This window comes from Ischnura elegans, chromosome 3 (genome assembly GCF_921293095.1).
Source record: "Ischnura elegans chromosome 3, ioIscEleg1.1, whole genome shotgun sequence".
Taxonomy (NCBI): Eukaryota; Metazoa; Arthropoda; class Insecta; order Odonata; family Coenagrionidae; genus Ischnura; species Ischnura elegans.
In genome coordinates, this window is record NC_060248.1 from 71855947 (window position 1) to 71874792 (window position 18846).

The window sequence follows — 18846 nt, forward strand, 5'->3', positions numbered from 1 at the left end:
ACTGATCGATCCTTCTCCTACCATTTTCTTGTACCAAACCCCCCGCGGAAAAACTACTTCCTCCTCCCCATAGTAGAACCCGCACCGCACGTCGGTTCCTCACCCCACCATCCCTTCCCAGTCCTGCTCCCCATTCCTCGTTTCAATTCGACTGCACGGCGAGTGTTAATAAACGATAGCGAGGTGGGACTCATTTGCATCGCACGTGTTAAGGTCTCTCCCGTATCGGCCCCGTGGTGTTGATGTGAGGAGAGGGAGGAGGATGAAAGGGGTGGGGAAGGGTTATGCGTGGGAGCCAGGGGTGAGGAACAAGGTGGAGGGAGTATAGGGAGAGAGACAGGGGGGCGCCGCCGATATGCCGACACCTCCCCCGCGCTCAGAATCAACATTGTCACACGGCGAGGACACGATCCCTCGCGGACGAAAGTTAAGATTTCTGGAGTAGGTATAGTTTACTGAGGAGCTTGAATTGAGATCGATACACTTTTCTAGGATCTTTTATGGTTACAGAATTTTATTTTACTGAGTCATTAACTCAAAGCCACAGCAATTATACGATTAAAAACTCCCAGATAATGTAAAATACTCTAAAATAATGTGCTCCATCATCACATGTCAACAATCCTAAGATTGGTTTGACGCAGCTCTCCATTCCTCTCTCCTATCAACTAACCTTTTCATAGCGTCGTATTTCATCTTTTTTACATAATGCACGGAAAATAAAAATTTTTTGACGAAAACAATAAAGAACAGGTATTGGGGCTACCTTCATAGGCATGTCTTCGTATGTTACATTATATCTCTGGACAAATGTACCGTAAATTGGAACCGGCTGAGTAATTCAATTACTGCTCCCTATTTGTTCTTATAAATATCCATTTTCGAAATATTTTTTAAGGGAATGTTGGGTTCGGTGAATATTTGCAAACGGAAGTCAGTACATTACTTATTTTTGGCTCTTCGCTCTAATTACATTATCCTGATCATTCTCAATTATGGATCGAATAAGTGATGTAAATTCGTGCGTTCTGTGAATAGCAACAGCTTCTTTTCTATGGAAAATTTTTACCACAAACTAATTGACAGTCATCAACTTAAAATAATCCTTTAGTTGTTATAAGCAATTTTGAGTAATTATATTTAACAGAACAACTATTTTAGATAATTTATAATATTTTAGGTAGGCATATGAAAATTGTACAACAATTAGCACACGTGGAAATCAGAACAGTAATTATATCTACACTATACGGGGATGAGATTGTTACTGCTTATGAACCTAAATGTTCAATATTGTTACTGCTTATGTACCTAATAGGAAAAAGTGTTTACAGATTTTGATGATTACAGGGTTTCTCAGTGGATGAAGTATACAAAGGTGTTCATTCATGAATAACTTCCCGGGTCATTTTCTCCATCTTCATCCTACATTTCAATAGTCGTCGTCTCCGTCGTCCTCGGGGTCCTGAGGGCCGCTCAATAGCATTCTTTGAGCTAATATGCTGATGAAGATTGTTTCATTCATAAACATAAGAGTGCCTTGTCGTCCTACCGAGATTAAGTCAGTCCTCCACACCCATGCACCCCGGTTATCAGTAATTAAACTCTCTCTTCGTAATTCAACCCTAATTTTACCTATCCCTATTGACCCCTTATACACTAAAAAGTTTACTGATTAGGCATTTGTTCATATTTTACGAAATAATAATTTAATATTCAGTATTCAGTTTTAGGCTATCCCATTGCTGCTGTTGTTTTGCTAATGTTTGACTTATTTGTTGTCCTTTTGTTTCATTTGTCATTATAATAATTTATTTTGAATAGCCAACATTTCCGTATGTGTACCATTTAAAATAAAATAAAATAAAGAGATGGAGATATGGTTTCGAAAATCGTCTTTAGCAATGTTCTTCACATTTTTAAACTTTTGTTTTCATTTCAGTTAATATAATCACTTTTGTTTTCATTTCAGTTATTTTTAGCAGCGTATCACGGTGTATTTTATAAAGTGAATTTTTATTTACTATTTCGTGCTTCCAAAAAGTGAAGCAGCAAAACAGCGATAAGCAATTTTTCCCAGCCCTCTCGATCTTGGGGCTTTTCTTTCCAAACATATGACCGTCAGACTGCAACGCCGCCATTTTCCACGCTGCGTAGAAATGCCCTCGCAATTCTCTGCCAGCTCGCATCCCAATATTCTAATCCTCTCGTCGCCCTAACCCCTTCTCGCCAATGGTCGTGCATTACAGAAACGGCACATCCGCCGCCTCGCCCAACCCGACGCTTCTCCGCGCTCCACTTCACATACTTTCTCGCCACCGCACCCCTTTCGTCTCCCCGGGCAACCCTTCCTCACCGCATCCCGTGCCGTAAATAAGCGGGAAACAAATTGAATTAATCCAGTTTTATTTACCGTATTATTACATTGCGAGTCAGTGTGGAGGCCATTATTCTACCGGACGAGGCCGCTTTGACAATAGCCAGTGCGTTGTGGCACACCCGCCCCCGTGCGGGTTCCAATTCGTGAGGAATGGCAGAGTTCGGGGTTCTCTGGTAATGGTAGGGAGCGGGTGTGCTTTAGGGTGGGGGAGTTTGGAGCTTGGTTGCTTCATATGGAGTTGGAAGTCAGCGACGTGAAGAACGGGGGAAGATAATGAGCGTCAAAGACGGGGGAAGATGTCAGCTATTAGAGCTGAGGAATTCGATGGCCCCAAAGTCGATTAGTGGAGAAGTGTTTATTGTGTTTTTAGGAGAATGCGTTTCCAATGAAATAAGCGCATTGGTTTTGGTTTTGATATCATATTTTTTGCTTATTCATCTCTTACCTTCCAATTTAACTTTTCCCAATATTGTCCACGCGATCTAATCATTATTCTTCCACTCGTAATCATTTTTACAAAACACAAAAAGCAAAAAAAAAAACTTGAAACTGACAGAAATATTTCACAACTACTCCTTTTTTCAAAGAATTGCCTAGTGGAAGGAAATAAAATTTCAAAAGAATTTATTTCACCAGGTAACCTCCGATAGGATGAATCATATGGCGTAATATCTAGCTAACGAAAGAAATGCCTCTTCAACTTATAACGTTGGTTTGATGCTCCCTTCATACGTTCTTTTCCCAAATTAATTCGTATTAGAACTGTGTAAGCTATTTTATAGCTCGTCAAGGAACTTGGTGGGTCAACTTTACAGATAGTACAGTAAATAAATAGAAATGATCTCTACAGCTACGACAGAGCCACAATTAAAATGGGTCCCATAATGCTGTGAAAATATTACCCTTTTTATCTGTAAATTTACAGATATTGTACTTGGTTTTAAGATCTTGAACTAAAAGTCGTAACATAGGCCAATATATTGTGCGCTTCATGTAACCATAAACAGATTTCAAATTCTAAATGCAGGTGATGAGAGAGCAAAATTTTGTAATTTAATTTTTTGCGCGAAGCCTTTGAAAGCAATTCATACGATTAATGAGTCACCGTATCCCCTGCTGTCACCCTTTCCTCGATTAGAATTGCATGTAGCATTTTGCGTGGATTCCAAAAGTGTATCATCTCTTACTTTTTATATTCATTATCATTTGCAAGTAATGATTGTGATCGATCCTAAATAAGATTCGTCTCTTTCACGTTAAGTTTTTACAAATATAAGCCAATTTCCGAACTTTATTACTGAATTTTTTCTGCTTGTCCCTTTTTCAATTTTCTTTCAAGATATCCAACTGCACCTGCACGTACTACCCCTCAAGACGCTTCAATAGGCGTGTGGCGGAGGATGTTAGGACACCAAGTAAAAAGAAAATGCTCTAACGAAGTGCCGCCAAGCATTCATTAAACTCCTTCATTGTTTTGTCGCCATTTTTACCATATTAGTTCTTCGATCAGGTGGAGAGTAATAGCAAACCAGCAATTGCGAATAAGGTTCAGTTTTTTTCATCTCCATGCTGAATTCAAGCGCTGCTGATTCTTTGATAGTGGCGCTAAATAGAATTTATTAAAGTTCAAACCAGTTTACTTCATTGTGACGCATCCGCTTTTCATGCAACGTAATAAGTAGCCTCAGCAAGTTAGCAAAGCATGGAATCCTGGTCAGCAGCTCTCAACCAACCTGCTGATTTTCCTACTACAATGCTTCAAAAATAAAACAGGCAAATATAATGGCGCAATTATTTTCTTCGATAGAATCTAAAATGCTCCTATTATTAATGGCTCTGAATTAATTATTTATGCGGGAATGCGGTGCATGATTCATCATTTCCATATGTGGGCGTGTGAATCATTACTTTATATCGGCTTCCGGTTCACCAATAGACGAGCGAGCCAACTTTCCCAGCTGTCATCGTAAAATAGAGGGAATAATGAATTCGTGTTCATGCACGTTTATAAAATTTTACGCTTGAACTTGAGGGATAGGTACACGCAGTTGTCTCAGGTGTGATGTGTTGGAACAGTTCCACCATAAAAGAAAGATAACAAATACAATTTTTACCTTTACATAATTAATTCATACGATACCTCCATCAATGTAAAAATCAGTAGTGGTACAATTAGTCACCATCAGAATGTTTTTGGGAGAGTATGAGGCTCTTGAGCACCTAGATCTATGGTTATCAATATTTAGGGTCCCAGTACTTAAATTCCAGCTCTCTGTTCCTCGCACTGGATGTTCAACCACAGTCTCCTTGGCGACTCCTGTGAAGGGAAGGCCAAAGGTGACGACGTGTTTCTTCTCTAATCTTTCGCTCTTTCCTAATGCAAACCACTTAAACCACTTAATAGTTCTACAGCAACCTATGCTATAATAATAATATAGTTTAATCCAATTATAATACATAATGGTAACAACTAAATAGCATACATTTCCATTTTTAATTGAGTATGAGTAGCCCTAAACATTTTCTCTTGTGGGTCACCATCTTCAAACTTTGCAGCTTTAGTAGTAGAGATAGACAAAACACCTATTTATTAGTTAGTTAAAATAATAATTATACGAATTGTTTAGTACATTCATTGCAAAGGTTGGTGGAAGACAATAATCGGAAATTGCGTTGTTTCGGTAGCTGCATTATGGGCTAGTGTCCCAATCTTAACGTCCAATGGGTTTTCATAGGGATTTTAACTCCTGGTGCTGTAAAGCGAGATTCCATCTGCAGCACTCTTTGCCTCGGATGAAACCAAAAAAATATGCTCTCTTTGCTAATTTTAGTTTATAGCTAGCTAAGGCCGTTACCTAGTTTTCCTCCACCTTTGCTTCCTTTCCTTCTCAACGGCTTAAAACTACCTCAGTTGTCACTCGCTTCCTCTAGTTACCAGTGCCAAAGGAGTATTCGTACCACTGCTTCGCTGGATACCCATGCCTACCTGCCTCCCCTCCCTCTACTTGTGGAGTGGGCAATTTCCTTTCAAGACCTCCTGCTGTAGGATTCCGACCAAGAGCGAGTCATGACGGTGGAAAATAACGCGGTCATTACATTTTACCTATTCCGGCCGGGAGATAGTTTGGTGTACACCCGAGCAGTTCAGTCGAAAGAACCCGAGCGTGAAACTTGAGGCTGGTGACATTGACCTCGACCTCTCCGTGGTGCTCTCCGCACGGCCACCGTGCACCACCACCGCTCGCCACGCACCATCCACCGCTCATGAACTCACACGACGCGAGCGGACTCTGCTCACTCGAACACAAACTTCAAGAGAGAGCGGTGGTCGCCGCGGCGGAAAATTTCATTGCCTCAACGCCTTGTGGAGCACTTTGCCCACTCGTCTTGGCTTATCAGCCCCACCTCCTCATCTTAAGCCTCCTTCACGGCAACTCACCTCAGCGATACTTAACTTAAGTGGGCGCATAACTATCGCTCCATCGTTATTTTTAGTATTACTCGATTATTGCGAGTGTAAGTCAACTTTGAAATTTAAAGGATTAGAAAAGGAATATTTTTCAATGTCCATTTAGACAGTGGATATTGCAAATCTTTTCTTTATTAACTCTCGTAACATGGTCCACAACATTTTGTCTGACACCGTTGAATCTATTGAAACTTAAACCTCAGATTATCCTCAGATCTAAAATTTGAATATTAGGAGCAAATCAGTGCTGAAAAATTGCGGGCGGTATTTATCCTGAAATTTCATGATGATACATTAAGTTATCGGAACGTATATGGGATCAAAATAAGTAAAAATACGAATACAGTAATTTTTTGTTTTTGTGCCTGCCCCGCGCTCTGAGTAGGTTATATCCCGACGTTTTGCGGCCGTTGCAAGTCACTATTTCTGAGGGAACAAGGTAACTATCCATTGGAGGATATTTTTTATAGTTCATGGAGGGAATATGGTTGGTGTTAAAAAGGGAGGGGTAAAAAATGAGTATTAGTTAAAATATTCTGATAGTCCAAGATGAACTTCCTCTACGCAACGTTACGTAAATAATCCGTTTTACGAAAAAAGACCTGAAGAGCGGGGGTAATGCGCCGTCTCAAGCCCTCCGACTCTCCTTGTAAGCGCCCGTCTATTGCCCACGGCTGATGCTCTTGTCTCACTCCCTCTTTCTCTCTCTCTGCAGACGGTCTTCGCCAGGTGGCCTCGCCTCCCATTGCGTGCAAGCGATAGGCATAAGTGATTCCTCCTTCACGACGGTAGTGTCTCCTCTTCCTCCTCCTCTCCCTCTCTTTACACCCCACCAGCTCCCTCCAATCCCTCTCCTTCTCCACTCGTCCATATCCTCTTTTTATCCTTCATTGTCCTATCCCCACCTCACTCCGTCTCTTCGCGTTACATGCCGCAAAATAGGAGGGGAGCTGAAGCTTAGTATGGCCAATAGTATCAGCATCGGGCTCCTCTTCTCTCAAAATGGACTCTTTTTATCACCATAGACTTCCTTTCCTCTGATGATTGCCCACCTGCTCGTCTCTTTCCTCGAAACCCTGCATTTTATCACGTTTTGAATGACAATTTTTCGTGGTTGGATAGAAAGGTATTATTTCACTCTCAAGCTCGTCTTACGTATAATTTTAATCGCTTGTCAGGGTCTGTCTGCTAGTAATCGTCTGCAGTTATATATTTAAAAAATTAACTCCGTTCAGACTACCGATATTTCTCATGATAACTTGTTGTCATGCATATGTTTCTGACTGAACTCGGTGGGATGGTATCCATACGCAGAATTTGATTTCGTTTTGGTTTCCCAAAGATTTTTCAATTTTCAAAAATGTTGGATAACTGAAATCGCCGCCCAGAAACCTAGCCCTGTTCTCCCTGATACTTATTTATTTTTGGAAGGAGTGGGTGATGAAGAAATGCCGCGAAGGTGAATTATTATTCGCTTTCGTATATTCTTGAATATGGATACCCGGAGTTAGCGTAAGTGCTAAACTTCACGAAGAAGCACCAAAATAGAGAAAGTAATTAATGCAATGAAGCATTTGCATTTCAGTAGAAGCAACTCAGATGCAAAGTTCTTTGGAGTCCATTATGGCCCAAAATCGTTGTGAAAGCCATTAATTCCAGTGATTACTTAGAAAATAGATTTCTTCCTTAAAAAGTATTCTCCTACTCATACAACATGAGACTCACAAACAAAAACCATGTACAAAAATCGCTATAATGTAAAGTAAGCCCACTTGTTTTTTTTATTTGTCTGGAAGTACATTTGCCGCTAAGTTCAATGCTATCGATTCAGCCAAACAGCGGTCTCTGGTGCCACAGAGTGGTGTACGGGCGGGGATGAGTCTCGAGGTAGCGTATTTTGAGTCATAGCTTCTTTTGCATATGCCAGGAAAACGTTCTTTCTCATCCATACTCTGAGGCACGATTAAATATAACTACTGGTTCTTCGTCGGAAAAGGGCGCTGCATTCCCAAACTCATGCACATATGGCGCCATATCCTAATTTTGATCACAGGCTTTGTTTAGTTCATCTAAAGGGTAAAAGTGAAATTATTTGTGGGAAGAATACCTTGGCGGTCCTGAAGTAAACATTAATACCTGCGACCCTCGTTTTTATTGCTGCAGTCATATTCGCGGCGTAGCCATAGTATAACTTTGGGATGGTGACACGTCAATTGAAATCATCAGTTCCCGTCGTTGAACAGCCAAATTCGTGCAGCAAAGTTTTCTACCGGACACGCTATTGAGATGCGTGGGACTACTTCGCGGGTTTGACGGCTGGCGTTCCGCGGGGGCGGGGAGGTTGTCGTCCTCTAAGGGGGCAGAGACGCCTCCCTCTCAAAGGAGGATACCGCAGGTGAGCAAGCTTAGGGTAAAAAGGAAGGCATTAGTGGTTTCAGAATAACACGAACGAGCGAGTGTGGGTGGGGCGTTGGGGGTGGTAGGGTGGACTTCGGTGAAGAAAAGAGGAGGACGGTAAGGGGGTGAGTAAAAATGAGTAAGGAATCGCTGAGGCGAAGAAAGTGGGAGGAGCTGGCTTTGGGGGCAGAGGGAGGGGGAGTAAGGAGGTGGGCAGGCGGGGGCGGTTGTGTGCACGCGTTAGTTGAGTTGCCGTGCGGATTTGTGGGAATCGGAGTACGATTGTTATAGCCGCAACAATGGCTTCTCTCTTCTCGCCAAGGTGGCTCCCGAGAGGAGAAGGGGAAAAAATCGGAAAATTCAAGTTTCTAAAAGAGCAGCTGCGAAGGAGATTGATGGAGAGTCCGTTAATTTCGTCGCATGTTAGGCCATGAAGCCTCTTTGAAGGAGTTTAAAGGAAAATTAATGCTAGTAAGGCAAAAATTATGGTGGTTAAGGTGCCAAATCGTGATTTAAAACAAATACGTCAGGAATTTGAGACGTAATGGGAAGTTAAGACATTTTCGTTTTACTTTGGCGAAGTATATAAAGAACGTTGTCTCTGACCTAAGTAACAAATTCCTGCCCTACATGTTTTTATGTGAATTGGACATGGTTTTGTTATGTTTCAGTTCATATATGTAGTAGTAAAAGCCATTTTTTTACGAAATGATATGAAATAAATTTAAAGCTGCGGAATAATATACTAATAATATATGTTATTCAATACTTTAATTCAGTTATGCTCAACAGGTCTCGTTTTTAACCTGTAGGTAAGGTATCATATGGTATTTGTAATAGGCGACCGACAGCTAATATCATTTGCGCTGCAGGGAAGGACAGTGAAGATAGTGTGGAGAGAAACCCGGCGCTGGATTTAGCCTGCTCTTAGCGAAAAGCGCCAAAGGGACCACAGTTTAGCGTTTCATTCGACGGACGGAATGCATAAATTGAAGTAAGGGACCTTCCTAAAGCACTCAAGTAGAAATCGGGGAGTCTCTGAAAAATATCTGCCGCCTCTGGGGATGGCACCCGGGCCAACGGCGAGAGAAGCTAAGACTTCAGCCACCGCACTTACTCGATTCCGTCCTTTTTTCATTAAAAACATTTCAAATTTATTATTTATTGTTTCTTTTTAATTTCTTTATGTTTAGGAAAGGTTGAGCTAATGCTGCTAAAAAAACAATGTTTTCAATGAATTGTAATATTTACATAAGAAAGCCATGACATGATCGCAAGTAGTTTTCATAGCGACTGCAACCATATGCTTCATTTTTGTATTAAAATTTATTCTTATAGTCCTAGAGAACCCATGAGAATATTTCTCCGAACGTTTCCTGTGTTTCTGATTATGGATAGCTTACCGTTGAGAAGATACTGAGATCTTTGAGTTAATCAGCAAATTTCCGAGGGATAAAGAATGCCGACAAATATCTGGACGAGGGCATCTCATCCCGCCATTGCCTTTGACGAGGAATTATCATAGAAGGTGAATCAGGAGGCAAGCAACGGTATTTTTCGTTTCTAGGGAAACGCTTTCATCTTAGTTTTCGTGGAAGAGATAGGAAAATCTTTGGGAACGATGGTTTATTTCCTCTTGAATGACGTGCCATTTTGAAATAAAAGTTGACGGGAACAATACGCCGAAATAAATTTCTCAGGACAATGATTTCGGAGATGTCTGGTCCTCGAAAGTTTTTTTTTCCGGCTGTCTAAGGCGGAAGAAAATTGTATAAGAAGCCTATTATTCGAGAAGCGTTACAAACATTAGAGTTTTTTGAAACTAAAATGTTCGGTTTTATTTTTAAATGAGACAAAATGTGTCCGAATTGAGTGTAGTGAGATTGCCTCTTTGTCTCCAAAGTTTACTATGCGTTACGCTTGGCTGGTTTATTTTTCCTTTTTCAAAAGACATGAAAGGACTGTTCAATTAAAAAGTGTTGATGTTGATACATAATTTTGTCATTAAATTCAGGTTTAAGCTGACAGGCCTTTGAATTATGATAAATATCCTAAAATCGGCCATCATTATGAGGTTTCCATCTTAATCCCGTTCCATTTATGCCTAGCTATTTCCATTGACTTTCGTAAAAAAAATTTTTATTTCTCACATATCCCTATGTTTACTACCCTCGTTCAGTGCTATGAGACGGTTTTTTAAATTGATTTTTAACGCACAGAAACTCTTTACGGCCTCGACGAGAGTATTAAATGACAAGAGTGAAATGAATTTTCAATAAAATGCATGAATTTATCATAAATATCTGAGGCAGAATATTTATTTTTAATGTACCATGCCACACCACTGGAAAGAGTTCTTGCGGCTTACATTTACCCATTCCTTATATGACTTCTGTCACCAGTTGCATTAATTTGAAACGATATTACGCAAGCCACGATTTTTGGCCTTTACATAATAGCGTTCACAATAGTTTCAGTGGTTTTCCGATTAATCAGCATCAGCGATTTGGACGTTATATCGGTTTTGTCAATCGTTCACTCTCTATTGCAAAACTAATGTTTAATAGATGACTACGAATAAATACTGCATATCCCTCAGTCATCGTCAGGTTTTTGGAGTCCTCTTCAGTTTCCCCCTTCCTCTGTGGATGTCCCAAAGTCTTCATCTTAGCCGAATATCGTACTCAATGCTTATCATTCTTATGAATATTCCTAATTTTTTGTTTGACTTGGCTTTGACAGCAGACCATCGAAAGACGCTTTGATGAGTTTAAGGTATAATAGGTACCACTGTGTGTGATTTTCAAGTGATACCAAAGTGATCTGCAAATTTATCGGTGTCGGTAGATTTTCACTCAGCTCAAACCAATGTCATGCTGATCCTCGAATGAAGCCAATAAATCGTGAAACCGGTCATCTAGCATGATCTCGAGAAATACGGATCCGTCTTAACCTTACACCACCAACGGTAGTCATATGCTAGGGAATATAAATAACAATGGCAATGCATGCAAAGCATATCTCGAAACTTTGAATTTTAACCGTTTTTTATTATAAATACTGGGACTCTTACATATTTCAAGCAGTCAAAAAGCGTCAGCCTTACATTCCATTTTCGCGATTTTCCCATTTAAAAGACATGGTAGGCGGACATGTTGAGAAGTTCCGGAATGGCTTTAACTGATCCCGAGCGCTACGTGAAGGGAACAGCTTCCATTTTGTTTGAGTATTGCGATGATAAGGTCTAACTACAAGATCGTATTTTGACCATTTTTCCAATAGGTCCAATCCTAGCATCGACATACACGAAATTTTACAAGAGTTCGCATCCTAACATGCAAACCCCTTGTCAGCGATTTTCTGGACTTCTCCCCTTCTCTTACCGCGCATCGTCTGCCTACCGGAATGAGGAGGGGAATGAATCTTAGGCAGTTGAAGAGGAAGGGAATGAGGTTTCGGTTCGCGTGACTTTTGAGCGCCCTCTTTCAACAATGCTTCGATGCCCCCGCGTGCGTGCCTATAAGTACCCCCAACCCTCTTCTTCCTCCCCCCAAAATACTCCCGAAGCCTCCGTTTCTCTCCAGTAGAAAAAAAACTAGTCCTGTTCATTTTCCGCCTCTATTAGAGCACTCGATGTGCATCATTCCTTCGTTCCCTTCTTTCCTTTCCATGCGGAAATATAAGAGTCGCTCTCTCGATCCGCGGTCTTGCTTCGCGGCCAGTTGAGGTTGATGGATAATATGGCGTCCCTGCGAAGGAAGCGAAATGTGGATCACTTCAGCGATGCGTCGGGCGTAGGTTCTCGAATGGGCTTGTTCGATTTTTTCGAAGGTTAGCCCCACAAATATTGCAAAAGAGGATCCTTAATCTGGACTGTTAATGTGTTATCACCTACCGCGGATTTAAATAAGTTTGCAATAGTCGCGTTGTTAACTGGTAAAGTTATCTAAATTGCACAGAGAAATAAGCTATATTACATTACGGCAAATTGATGGAAAAATTAAGACGCTCTCCGCTCATCACTGCGCTGTGGAATTTTTTTTAAATTTCCATAGCAAGCCTTGGAAATTTTTGTAGTAAGCGATTAGTAAGCGATCGAAGTGGCAACAGAAATCAACCTCCTGATGAGATGGACTGGGGCCTCCTCTAAGGAATCCCCTTGAATAGCGTCGTCAAATTCATTTCAATGATCCTCAGTCACCAATTCCACAAAATGTTTAACCGATTGTAAATTACCCCTTGATTGTCAAATATACTCGATCATCATTGATGACAATCAAATAATGGTTCTCGGTTGCTTTAACTATATAATGGAATCCCAGTAATTTACCTTAAAATTTGGAATCGCATTCAAATATATAAACTGGGATAAAAATTTCAAATTCCTCCTGTATATTTGGATGGATCGCAATGCTCGAGGTCCTCAATAAGTTAGCCAGATGACTAATTTCTTGGCATCACTCTGAATGAGGGATGACTATTCCATTGTTCTTCTTCTTCACTGATATGAAATGGGAGATGACAGAAGAGTAGGTACCTTCAAGAATCAAATCTCATCGACAATAAGGGTATTGGCAATCATAGGGCCATTATTTATCATCAACAATGGACAGCCATTGACAGTTATCCTCCATTAACAATGGACGGCCATCAAAAATCAGCAGGTAAAAACAGTTAGCAATACACACTATCAATCAAAGACGACAGGTAAAAGCCATTGGGAATAGACGGCCGTATAAATCCGATGAGCAATGACAAATTAAGAACGTCATTGAATATCGAAAAAGACAAGTAGGTAGTTAAAAACCGAGTGAAATTTATTATCATTTACCTCTCAAAATCATAGAATAAATACTTATTGACAGTCGAAAATCGAAACCTATCCATCAATTTTGCTATCGTTTCAAAAATTATCAGCGGAATAAGCATGGCGTCCCACTGTTACGAGAGAAAATGGCCGGTGAAAGAGCTCCGACGAGGGTGAGGGTGTGATTCGGAAATTTGGGTGTACTCAGCGACGGGTGTCGAAAGACTTCGTTGATGAGTTCTTTATTGCATCGGGGCATGAAAGTGGAGATGGATGGAAGATATTCGTTGTTGCTTTAGCGCCCGCTTGACGATGTACGCATGAGATGAGGGAAGATTTCGCGATAAAAAAGAATGAATTTTTTCTCCTCGGAGTATGTTCAACTCCAATTATGCGCTCTCATGCAGTTTTGATTGGTAATCTCGTTCTTATTACCTCATTGTTGTCAGAGACGTGAGGGGAAAATGAACGTGAATCCCCGGATCGCCAAACTTCCTCATGAATAATATATCAGTTATTTAGATTGATCAATTCAATGCAATTCTGGAAATATATTGTCTTGGGAGTTATTTCACGTTGGCTGGCATTAATGCCCAACTTATTTCCGCTCACCATTCTGATTAGTCCTCTTTTAAAAATGATAGGATTATGAACTTTTATGAGAATTAAGAAATGAGAATTTATAAGAATTAAGATGAGAATTATGAAAGCCAGAGCAATAATTTAACTTAGGAATATTGCCTCTTTATGTACTACTTATTATAATCTTCCCGAATTAAGTCTTCAGACAGTACCTTGTATATTTCTCAGACCACAAGGTGGTCGCGGGAAAGAAAACCGCCGCTCTTACCCTTAATTTGTGATCTTCATATGATAGCGGTTACGTCTCCGGTGAAGATTAGCTCCACTTATCCAAAACCAATCAAAGAGTCGAATTACTCAGCGACTGAATGAGGTTCGCTCTAAGGTGTTGAATATGAACTATTTTGGTAATATTAATATTGTTATTGCAAGAGTTGCATCGTGTTCTCGCATAGAGTTTTGATATCCTTATAGCAAATAATTTTTTCATTATTGATTGATGAAGTCTCTTAGTTTTTTGGAATCTTCACAGTAACCGATTTCAGGCCTCAGCAGGAATTTTATTTCTTTTCTTTGGAATATCTGCAACCCTCCCTGGCTTACACCAGGGATTTTCTTTCCTCTACTTTCTTCTACCTATTACAATATGTATGAAGCATGAAAATATTTCCTTATTTTCGGAAAAAGCAAATGGTTTGCGTCTGTTGAGGTGTAGTGGTTTTGTACATGAGCGCCCACCAATGAAATGGCTTCTACTGAGATGGCGTCACTCAGGTGCCCTGTGAATCTCTGGCAGAGAGAGGAGAGAGCGCGCATTAGTAGAAAAGCAAAAAAATACCAGTCCCAGGCTTCCTCCACCTTCTGCTTTTACTTCTATCTGAGAATCTTTCCGGCCCAGAGAATCCTCAATTTATGTTTTTTCTTACAATACCTTAGTGCGTCTTTAATCAGATGCAACCACCTTTATGAAAACGATGAGTCAAAATGAAGTTGAAGCGCATTTCGTCATACATATGGTAGTTGAAAAACCGCATCGTATTATTATTATTATTATTATTTTTATTATATGACAAGGAAATGAACCAAGAGAAATGCGTGGACGAAATTGATAGTGAAAGTATTTTATTTATTTATTTATTTAAGTAAATTTCACATACAGCCGTAACGCCACTTTACAGTGAAATTTGTAACAATGACATGAATTAGATACAATACAATAACAACATAAAAACAAACAAAGAATAAACCAGTAGGGAAGTATAACATTCAATTAGCAGACATATCGGTCAGAGCGGTATATGATAATTTATTTATGGCTTAAAATGTATAAATGCAAGTTACTCGGGTGAGTAGGTAGAGGAGGGGTTTCTCGAAAAATCTGCCACATGACTTTCAATGCAAGATAAATAATATAAAATACTGGAGTCAATTCTAAAATTGCAGGTAAAAAAAATATGATTGTTTCGCATTCCAAAGCTACTCTATCAGGTATGACTGCCATATAGCAAATCACTTATTGCCCGAATAAATGCAACTATAAAGGCACTGACGTGCCGCTGGATATTTTCCATTGTGTAAGTGAACCACTTTTAATACCTTTCAGCGTGACTGAATGCTGGGCCAGCTTCTTTGGCAGGGATTCTTTCATGAGAAAAAAGCCGAATAAATGTGAATCCAGCGAACCAGCCACATTTAAGAAACCAATATTGAAGTTTTTAGGTATGTATAATTATTCATTTTTCTGTCGGGTTTCTATCATTTCATTTTTATCATCGTTTCATCTCTAAGTTAAAGAAAGGGGCTAATTTATTCCGAAATTTCATTCTTTAACTTCTTATTGTAACCTTCTGACAAAAAGAATGTATTGTGCGTGTTCGTTAGAACAGATATTCTCTTCTTGAATTTGCCAGAGAAAAGTGAAGGGTTTGGTAATATAAGCCCTCACTCAATTAAGATGCATGTAACGGTGAATTATTTGACTTAATCATACGATTTTATTATCTTTAGAGTCAGTTGGCACAATCGGTTATCACATTTTGTAAGCATTTACCGCTGACTAAGCTGACTGCGGATGATCTTAGGAGTCAACAGCGGACTGACTGTCCGCTGTTGACTCCTAAGATCGCTTAGATTTTGTCTCTCACTCCAAACCTTGGAATAGAGTCACGAAAGTTTGCGAGGGCCTTTTTTAACACCTCACTAGCTTCGTCAGAATGAGGAAGGAGCATTTCGTACGCATGCGCACTTTTGCTGGGACTTTTTCTCACGCGTGTGTTCCGCTCACTGGCTTCGCAGAAAGTATGCTTCCCCTGATATTTCCTTTCTTTCACGACCTCAATGCTTTTTCTTCTTTTTGTCGCTATTTTTGTCCCTCTATCTATACTTGGCCATAGGAAATAATTTTTTTCGTTTCAACATGGATATTCTTATTGTCCTGGGCAAATGGAGGAAATTAATCAGGGTTAATACTCTGGGTATTATATCAGGTTAAACTCAGGATTAAAACGGGCGTGTAAAAAATAAATGGGAGGACATGATACGTGAATGTCATTTTTCTTTCAAAAAAATTAAAAATGACCTTATTGAATAAAATGTTACAACCTTTCCATTTAGCACTTGCCCCTAAGCTTCACAAAAATCATAAATACCCTTATTTTTCACCGAGGTCATGCGTGAATAACTGAATAATTACGGTAATTTTAATGTTTATATATTTCGATGCATTATTTAATAAATATCTAGAATCAGTTTTTATTGCTATGTATCATAGAATGCCTTAAAGGTTATGGAGAACTCCTCATACTTACGTGCTTTAGATAGACGCAAAATTTGCGAGGCAGCTCTGAAAATAATGCTTCAGAAATTAAGATAAGTTTTATCAATAATTTTTTAGGTTTACACAAATATGATCGGCTTTCCAATATACAGTTTAATAAAATGCCAGAATATCTATGAATGAAGGAAACATATGTATGGATATTTTCTCGCACGGATTTGTGTAATTATATGATAGATAGACGTAGGTAATTATTACAATGCTCAATTTCATCGAGTTAGAGTGAAAGAAAAGAGAATTACCCTGCAAACCTTAAGGAAAAGACGGGACAACTTAGTTCGCCACTTTATGAGGCATGATGGCCTCATGAAAACAATCATAAGAGGACAGATGGCAGGGATGAAGGGTAAGGGACGGCCACGAATGCATTAGTACAGGTTATAAAGGACACTAAAAAGAAGATATATGTAGATATGAAAAGGCTGGCGGATAGGAGAGCCGAATGAAAGATGCGTCAAACCAATCTTAGGATTACTGGCATACGATGAGCAACTTTTTTTTCCATACTATCTGTTGGCAAAAACCAATTACGCGGCTCACTTCAATTCTCTCTATTTTTGTAACCTTGTATTAAATGCAACCCGTCCTCCTTGTAATTAATGTCTCGTTACATCCATGCTTTATAAAGTTCGCTGCATGCAAAGCTTTACCTCAGATTTTTGGTAAGAACTTGATTTTGCTGTCCGTCAAAATCATGGATGTTGGAGAGGAGAAATTTTATATTTATATTAGTTTTTAAAAATCGTCTTCGTCTACGTTCATCAGTCAAATTTTAATCAAGTAATCAGTCCGTAACCCTTGAAAACATCTCGTGATCTCCATCTTATTCCATTTTCTGTCCTCCCATTTTACCATCCCAAGCCTTCATCCCTTCAAATTCATTTCACCAAATTGACCGTCGGCGGCCTCATTATAACGGAGGCTCTATCCTCCTCTTGGATATTGTTTGCCTCTTCAAATATGCACCGCTGGGCATAACGAAGCTGTGCTTCTATTGTGGCCAGCAGCCATTTTCGTTTTGTGCTTGTTTCGGTATGCCCTCCACCTCATGCATTCATTCAAACAAAAATGGGAAAGATAAGCTTATGGAACGTAAGGGAAAAATTAAAATTATCCCGCGAGTCGAAAAGAGTTCGTTAAGTGGTGAGTCAGTGATTGAGAAATTGGCAGAGTTAAAGGGGTGAAAAGTCGCTGTTTAATGGTGCTTCAGTTTTTCTCCTGGATGTCCTGGATGTCGAAAATTATATCTTACTCCCACTTAGCCACAGAACTATATCCAGTTACACCTCATCATCGTCACAATCCTAAGATTGTTTTAACGCAGCACTCCACTCAATTCATCTATCAGTTTATCATCTCACACCTACATATCTCTTCCCTTTCGCAACCTTTTTGACCCGCTCAAAACATTTTTTTCGAGATATCCTTTTCCATCCATGCCTTCCGCTTGTCCCTCGACGATTGTCTTCATCAGGCTATATGCCTTCAGATATGGGCAATTACATTTTTCCGCCTCCTTTTTAGAGTTTTCATTAGGATTTTCTTCATTCCTGCTCTTCTTGGGATTAACCAATTAGTCTCGAATCTATTTCTTTCAACCCTTTTCATTTTCGTTAGGGAATACATATCAGTCCAAATGTCGGTAAGGATACTCCATAGTCAGTTAATTAAATAGCTTGTGCTAACCACTTTCAGAGGCACTTTTTTCTGTGGTAATGAATGATTACTATATATGTTGCTCAGGACCATGTCATTCTGAGTGTAACTTTTAAAATCAATGGAAAACATAGTCCGTGGTAAAAATATAAAAATTCCATGGTTAATTGGTTAATGTTTATTACGCATGATCGACGAAAAAGTTTTAAACATAGATGTAATAAATCCCATGAAAGCAGCTACGTAGGTGGCGCGTTAAGTGAAACACTGACATTCGTCTTTCCTGATAGCAATAAGCAGGTCATTTAAAATTTTTCATGGAAGATACTTCCTATTTCTATAAAGCAAAGTACTGATCACAGTAGGAGTGAATTCTTTCGCACTTTTTTCCAACCTTGTTGATGTATAAAAATACCACTCATGAACATAATACGCCCCTATAAAGTCAACATTGCTCCTTACCAAGTAGTTAAAGTTAAATATTGGACCACTACTGGTTAAGAACTATTATCCTGGATACCTAAATCATTACGAGTTTAGGAAACTATAGCACCCGATTATTTTTATCGCGGAAGATAGTTATGGGAGAGTATTTTGGAGGAGGGACTAAGAATGAATCAGGCAAGAGGATGGTGGGTTAGTGGCCTCTGACCCACGCACGGTTATAATTCCCACCCCCCGCCTCAGTAGGTACCTCTCCCCAGTTCACAGCACGTAGT